Source organism: Solanum tuberosum, unplaced genomic scaffold (assembly GCF_000226075.1).
Source record: "Solanum tuberosum cultivar DM 1-3 516 R44 unplaced genomic scaffold, SolTub_3.0 scf00188, whole genome shotgun sequence".
In the NCBI taxonomy this organism is placed as follows: domain Eukaryota; kingdom Viridiplantae; phylum Streptophyta; class Magnoliopsida; order Solanales; family Solanaceae; genus Solanum; species Solanum tuberosum.
Genome location: NW_006239119.1, coordinates 74026 through 82043, shown reverse-complemented (window position 1 = coordinate 82043; position 8018 = coordinate 74026). Strand labels below are relative to the sequence as shown.

Genomic DNA, 8018 nt, shown 5'->3' with positions numbered 1-8018 from the left:
GCTTTTTGGAAGAAGGCTTTTGTATTGGCTTTGGAAGATTGCTTACAACTTGGATGGTGCCTTGCAAATGAGGGGCACCTCTATTTATACTAACTCCTAAGGGCCTAAGTGTAATTTAAAATTACTTACAAGTCCCTCACTTATTTACACTTTGGTCCTAGCTCTAGAACTTTCTACACACTCTAGGACCTTCCATTGCCTTCTAAGTTATTCTAGAGAATTCTAGGGAATTCTCTAGCCTTCTGGAATAATCTAAAGGGTTCTAGAGTCTTCCGGAAACCTCTCCACAACTCTAGACCCTTCCGCCCCTATCCGGACGCAAAATTCTACTGCGAAGTGGCGGGACGTGACAATAGGCTATGTCAAAGTTTATTCCATATTGCCAGGAGCTCGGGACTATGCTGAAAAAGATGAGGCTACTGTATAAGTTTTTCTTCTCTAAAACAATATAAAGACCAATATCTAGGGTGGTGAATGGCTATAAAATAGGATTTTGGTCAAAGTCAGAGGTCACACAAAATTGGATTAAGCTTAGCATCCTTAAATTTGTTTAAATGATTTACCTAAAATCTACAACTTTATCAACCATTGACTCAGATTTAAACTATCTAGCATAGTTCGAGAATTAGGAACTCTATAATATCATTATTTCAAAATTTAAGCAAAGCATGCAAGTGACATTTCAAGCTTAACCTAGAATCTATATATGATACTATCATAAGCAAACAAATTACCTTCAAAGTTTCTGGAGTTCATGAATTAGGAACTCTTGAAGAAAAAGCTACTACTCGAGGAGCAGGTTGAGCTCCCAAAAACGTTTTAGAAGAGAGAACCCTTATCGTAGGAAAGCTGTTAATTTAAAAGAGATGTGAAATTGGATGAGATGATGACTTATAACATCAAAGAATAATAAAACTAATTGTAATAGCCACTAAGAAGGAAGTGAACTGTGTATTATTAATGTAAGCTAGGATCTTGTTTCCAATCCCTTACCTAACAGTTGTTGCTGGAATGTTGAAGGGGATGGCCACACCCTTGTCTACTTCATCAATAAGGATCATTGGAACTCCACTCGTTTCTTTAACTATAATGATTTTCTCTAGCTTAGACTCACTTGAGCTTCCAGCATGTCGACACACAAGAACCTTCCCTTTAGCCTTAGTTCTATTCAAAGAACTATCTAAGCAATAACTAGTGAAAAACAAAGGGAAAAGTACTTCAATATAATTTTCAATGCATATATATCTACATCTAAAAAATAGGGAGTACCTGAATTGATAGGGAGTGAAATATCCAGCATAACCTTAAGAAGCAAGTATGATTCTTGAAGATGTATTCATTTTATATAAGCGAAGACTTTCACCCTCCCAAAAAATGAGAACATATTGAGGATATACATATTGAAAATTACTTAAACGTGTAAATTAATTAAAAAATGTGATAACCATGAGCCGAACTCTATTTTATAGTATAATATCAGAGGTAAAATCTTTGTCGGTTGGACTGGTTGCAACTGTGATCATTCAGGGAGATAAATTTGTGGCTGAACCAGAGGTTACTTCATTTCCAGTTGAGTCCACCACAAGTATCCCACGACTAATATCATTAAATGACCCCAAGGAAATAGCATCACTGAAATAATCTTATTGGGGAGCATCAGGATCCAAAGATACAGAAATGGCATACACCCCATCTCTAATTGCATCATCAAATACAGCCAATATATCAATATCATAGCAACCAGAACTCCAACAAGTTGCATACACTGCTATCGTGGCCATTCACTACACCGGAATAGGGTTTTAGTGGCAATTAGTTAATTGCCGCTAATTTATAACCTAAAGTCACTTATTAGCGGCATTTATACTTTTGCAGGTAAAAGATACTCCTTATTAGTGCAAATCATTAAGAAAAATGAAAATCACTCGTTCTGCTTCTCCCTCGCTGGGCGCTCTCTCTGAAGCGAATTAGTTCCCCCAAATCCATGCCTTAGGTATTTTCAGTCCTCAATTTCCTTCAATTCGTGTTTGTAAGTATAATTAGGGTTCCGTGCTAAGAATCGAGTGCGGGGGGCCATTCAGAGCAAACATTTGTGCTAAGCAGCTGGTGGAGACAATAACAATGAGGTCAATAAGGGATAGGCTTAGCAATGACGCTTTTTACAAATTGCCGGAGGTAACAAAGAGGTCGATATGATGATTTCACTCGTCACTCGCCGAAGACAAATTACTGGCAAGAGGTGTTCCATCTTTCTCCTCTTTTTACCCTTATCATCACTTCCGGTGGCTTCAGATTTTTATAACTTTTCAGTTTTTTCATGTCTTCTGTCTTTGTACATTTGAATATGCATTTGATTAGATGCTTGATAAACATCTATTCATTGGAGTACATTATAACTTAGCAAACTGATGAACTGTTGTGTTGTTCTTGATAAACTGCTGAATTCCGCGATACATTGATCTTATTGTTTTGATATTTCGTGTTTGATGTCAATGTGAAGCTTATGTTTTGTTTGTATGCTATATCCTGCTACATTGTAACTTAGCAAATTATGAGTATGTTTTGGAACCTTTGTGGTATAAGCGAATAATACTGGAGCCAATAGAAGCTAAGTATTATAGGCAGACATGGAGAACCGTTTTATTATGAATATTTTGGTTAATTTTGTTAGAAAAAAGTCTTGATGCTGAAGTTCTTATAAATAAGCTTTACCAGCATAGGTAGGTTCCTGTGATATCTTTTACGCATGTCTTTAGTGGAGAGTAGAAGACGGTGTGGAATGAGCCATTGCAATGTTCTTATTTCCACCATGAATTTGCAGATAATGCTTAATTATACAACAAAGCTGGAGTACCTTTGGTAGTGGGAACAACTGGTGGAGATACAGAGAAGTTGTACTAAACTATGTCAGAGTCAAAAGTTTATGTTGTGATCTCCCCGTAAATGGGAAAGTAGGTTTAGACATTTTGCTCTTTTTTTTTCTTTCAATAGTATGCCAGACTAGTATAACTGTATGATTGCTTCTATTTTAGGCGGTAGCTTTTCTTACAGGGATGAAATTCTTGGTAGAAGAATTCCCTGGAGCTCTCTTTGGGTACAGGTTACAAGAATTCCACCTATTTTTCCACATCTCAGATACATAATAGCCTAAATCTTTCAGCTACTCACAAGTCTTAAATCTCAGATATGGAGAAGCCACTGAAGAAAGAAATATATTTGTGTAATATTTTCAATACAATTTTCCATTCATATATTGTATGACTGAGCAATTGTCTTTCACTTATTTCATATCTAGAGCTATGATTATAAGTTTCTGAAAACATATCAGAATCAGAACCAAGACCCCTGTAACTCGGAGAAGATCTTGATCAGTTGAAGGTTCTTGAGAATGGATACACGGTGAAGGTACCAAATCTGCTTGCTTGACTTATCCATTTACTCGCGCTCTGATTGTAAAATTAGAGTCTCATCAAGTCATACCTTTGTGTGCTAATTGTTTGTGTCTGAATTGTGTCCAGTTCTACTCGTTATCTCTTTCCGCCCGCCTTTTATATTTTTTCCTTGTTATCTAAATGTTGCTCTCTTTTCTTGGGGTTCAAGCTTATCGGTCCAACTCTGTGACATAAATTATGAGAAAATAAATACATAGATATAAGAATCAATAATACATAGATAAATACATAGTATAAATTTCTATTGATGGACAAATAGAAATACATGATTGCTCTTCTTAGATTCCTTAGCTTTTGCAGCAGCTTCTCCCTCTTTCAATGTTGCCATAAGAAAAGTATCAGTGTATATATGGGGAAATATTTCATACACTTCTCACACATCTCTTAACCAAATAGAATTATAAGTCATTGAACGGGGTCACTAGCTAAAATTCATATATAGAGAAAAGAAATATCCTTATGGCAGGAGAAAACACAAATTTATGATGACATTAGTAAGCAATCTGTAGATCCTTGCTATAAATAATATTAAGTAGAACTGTGTGATTATTTTGAGGTACCTAGGTTGTAGTTTCCTTCTCAGCGGGACCTTATTTTTCCTACCAATGTCAACAACATAGTGCTGGAAGTACCACTGTTTAAACACCTAGCTCTGGCTGTCCAAAAAATACTACCATTACTTGGTTATATGTGTAATGTCAAGCTATTGATTCTTGTTTTATGCTTCTCAATTCTGGGGTTTGTGATTTTATTGGTCTTTTTACATTCTGGATTTCATTTGATTTACTAATTTCTTTTGAATATATGTTGAAAGTTTGTATTTCGATAGTTCTGTGATGGGGGAAGGCTCGTTCAACTTGCTCGATGACTCTTGTTTATCTATTGTGATTAATAAACATGCTAATCTTTAGATATATGATTTCGACATATAGCCTACTCATGTTGATATTCTGCTTATACAAAATGTTGATATTCTGCTTATACATCAAGCTTTACATGCTTGAGCTCGGGTACTACCGTTTTCTATATGCTGCTTAGTTGGATCTGTTTCATTTCTGTTCTCTTCAGAGAGAATTTTGGAGAGAAGATTACTCTAACTTGAGACTTTACTAATACAACTGGTTGTGCTTTCTTATTTATAAAAGTTGATAGGACCCTGCTAGGGTGTAGTGACTACTGAGGGGACCAAGATAGGTTAACGTCTATTTACACTGTTAAGATGATCTAATGAATAAACGAGGTAAAATGGTGATAACAACATACCTAGTATAATCTCACAAGTGTAGCAAGAGAAAGTTAGAGTGTACCCCGACCTCATCCCTACCTCAAGGAGGTTGAGAGACTGTTTTGCAAAACCCTCAACTCAAGTAATGACGTAAAATGGTGATTTGAATGTAAAAACAACTCAAGTTGAAAAAACACTGTGTAGTTGTGCTACACCCGAATTTATTACAATCTAAGATGGAAGAATAGAGGAAAACGGGAAATACACGAGAATAGTGTTTACAGTTAGAGAAAGGAAACATTGACAAGGAAGGAAATTCCTACATTTAAGACAAACCATTTCAGTCACTATGCTTGATGAAGCCCAATCATTTTACCATCACAATTATTTGTTGTACTTATAGCTTTATCTCGTGTGCGTATGAAAAGGTGATCAAAAAATGCAAACACAGCCCTCAGGGTAGTGTAGCTCTGAGTTCCTTCCTATCTGCTCCATAGGCCTGAGAAATAACACACACTAATCAGTTGAAGCCATCTAAACATTCTACACCTAAGACTATTTCACCCAGAATATTATTGCTCCTTAACGAGACATATTCTGGTTGTAACCTTGTAGGTTGTTCTTCCGTTCACTATTTGAATAGTTGTATTGTTTCAAGTGATATTATGGATAAAAATCAGAGCTGCAATTTTGGACCTAGGAACAAATTGTGGTGGTATGGTTCAGAATGTGAAGCCTCATTGAAACAAACTACACTGTGGGTAGATTTAGCCTTAAATCCCTTTTAGGGTTGATATTGTACTACTTATCTTGTTTGTTACACTGCCAAACATATATTTGACATCATCCTCAGTTCAATTATCCACTCCTTAGTGTTTGAGTTGGTGTGTTACTACTTTAGACTTGCCAGGACGTCATATACATGAACTGCTTGGTGGATTTGAAAAGGGATTACTTTAGTTTATTCCTCTTGCTAACGAGGCTGTTGCTTATCAGTTGATTCCTTAGTTGTGATATGAAATATTATATCTGAACTAGGTACATGACGGGACCATGGGCGTGGTGCTTTACTATTGTGTCTCTATTTTGAATTTTAGTCACTTAGATCTTAGTGAGTAAGATATGTAATTGGCATGTCAATTTTTTGTCGTCTAACCATCTACCGCTATATGTGTACAGTGGCATACACATTCAAATGGCGAGATTGTTCAAGGAATGACACGCTGATCCAGAAAGCTGTCACATTTTGCATTAGGGAACATACACCGGCTTAACTGCCTTATTTATTCCATTGTTGAACACATTTTTTCTATTTTGATCATTCATAGTTTCTTTACCGCTACAAGATAAGAAATTGAATGTATTAAGATTGTTTGTTCTTATTTTAAGTGAATGACATTGTTTTGAGTTTGATAATTCTTCTTTTACTACCTTCGAACTTATTTCTCTTGTGAATTTTGTTTTTTATGTTAGAAAAGAGGGTTAAATATGTGAATTAAGGTGAATTTAAATGCCACAAATATGCTTGTTTCTAAAGTAGCTTAATGGCAATAGTAAATGCCGCTAAAAGTAATCAATAATAAGGGTTTTTACCGGCACCCGATATAAATGCCACTAAAGGCTTTAGCGACATTGGATCCAATGACATTTAATCAAATGCCGGTAAATGTATTTGTGGCAATAACTATTGCCGCTAAAAGAAAAATCAATTGCCGCTAAAGGTCTCTTTTGGTGTAGTGATTGGGGCACCACCTCTAGTTCCTGCAGATGCCAAACCTATGTAATTTATATTACCTATGTAACTCCCAACATCAGTTGAAGGTGTATGACTTGCATTACTAGTAGTGTCCTTGGAAAAATTGAACATGGTCTTCTGGTCATCTGCTTCAGCTACATAACCACTCATTTAATATCTTGCCCCAATTATTTTCCTATATGAGATAAAATTCTTATTGCACTTATCATATATATAACAAAACAATAAACTACAAGAAATGGTTGGAAATAAAAGAAACATGTTGCATATTAAGACATTGAATGTTTCCTCAGATTGGAATTCTCCTTTCCATTCAGTTGGCACCGGAGGCATGTTGGTGTCACTAAAACTAGGAGATTCAGGTCAAATTCCTGTTTCAGTAAATGTCGTAAGAGCTTAACATTAAGATCTAATTAGTTTGAGAAACAAAGAAGCTGGGGTGCCGGCTAAAGATAAACTAATAAGTTTGTGAATAAAGAGATGATTTTACATTGACAAGGAGTTCAACAAATGCAAAGAATAAATTGAAAAACTGAATAAACTTGAGTTAAAGAAAATCTAAGCAAACATATCTGATCATTCGCAAATGATTGAACCAAGAATTGATTGATGAGTGATAAAACTTATCCTATACTTGATGAAAAGGAAACAGAATACTAAAGAAACTATTATCCCCAAGTTCAACCATATGCACCTAAATGACAAACACAACACTTTTTCAAAGTTACGTTATTTTACTCTTTGAAACAAAAGTAACCTGAAATGAGAGCCTTTTACGTGACAACACAACAAATGAAGGGACCGACCTAAACTAATGATCATATCTTTCACCTAACTGGAAAAGGATAGTTGCAATTAAGATAGCTTGAGCTGAATGAACAGAAAAATGATCACATGTATCAATTAAATCAATGATTACATTAACTTATATTTTGGTGTAAAAATCTGGGATTTCCATTGTTTCATCAGCAATGAGCCCCATAAAATCCCATGAATGAGTTGTGTTAAGGTATTTCTCAGTATTGAGATATACAGATACCACTCCAAGAATTTCTCTTTTGTTTCAACCATAAAGACAAACAAAAACTAATTAATGTTTCTGTTGACATTAAAAGATACGAACTGAATTATTACCAACATAGACGAAATTGATTGCTATGTAGCTTCATGTATGAAACTTATTTGATCAGTAATTAAAACTATGAGGAAGGACCAAATATCATACTGCTATTTATTAATGATTGGAAATAAAAACCACTATTAAAGTCAGAGAACGAGTTCCAACATAAACTAGGAAATAAGGTTCTACCTGAGACAGCTTCCTTGGCTACTTTTGCATGTTGCTTTACCAAATCTTCCTTAATTCTCATGGTTGTTCACAAGCGTTTATGATAATTTAGAAGATAGTGTCTTGAAAGTTTCATTAAGTTCTACATCGGTGGGAACTGTTTTAGATGTGACTTTAGGTGATTGACTTTATTTTTATTTTTTTTTTATAACTAAGAAATCTGTCTGTGACCCGCCTTTTGGACCAATCACAGCCTTCTAAATTCGGTGGATAATGGGTCCGCCCCTCTACCCTTCT

General features: G+C 35.3%; 1 long non-coding RNA gene and 1 pseudogene across 2 annotated transcripts; one reads left to right on the top strand and one right to left on the bottom strand.

Annotated features, from left to right (window-relative positions):
• The window catches only part of LOC107062065 (CO(2)-response secreted protease-like), a 16889-nt pseudogene extending 9086 nt beyond the window's left edge, over positions 1 to 7803 (bottom strand).
• Positions 1785 to 6089, top strand: LOC107062062 (uncharacterized). Of its 2 annotated transcripts, XR_001474404.1 has the most exons (4): positions 1785 to 2239; positions 2822 to 2955; positions 3052 to 3405; positions 5857 to 6089. It is a non-coding gene; the product is annotated as an uncharacterized lncRNA (long non-coding RNA). The 2 variants fall into 2 exon arrangements; XR_001474403.1 differs by having other exon boundaries at positions 2822 to 3405.
• Positions 7804 to 8018: the final 215 nt, after the last annotated feature.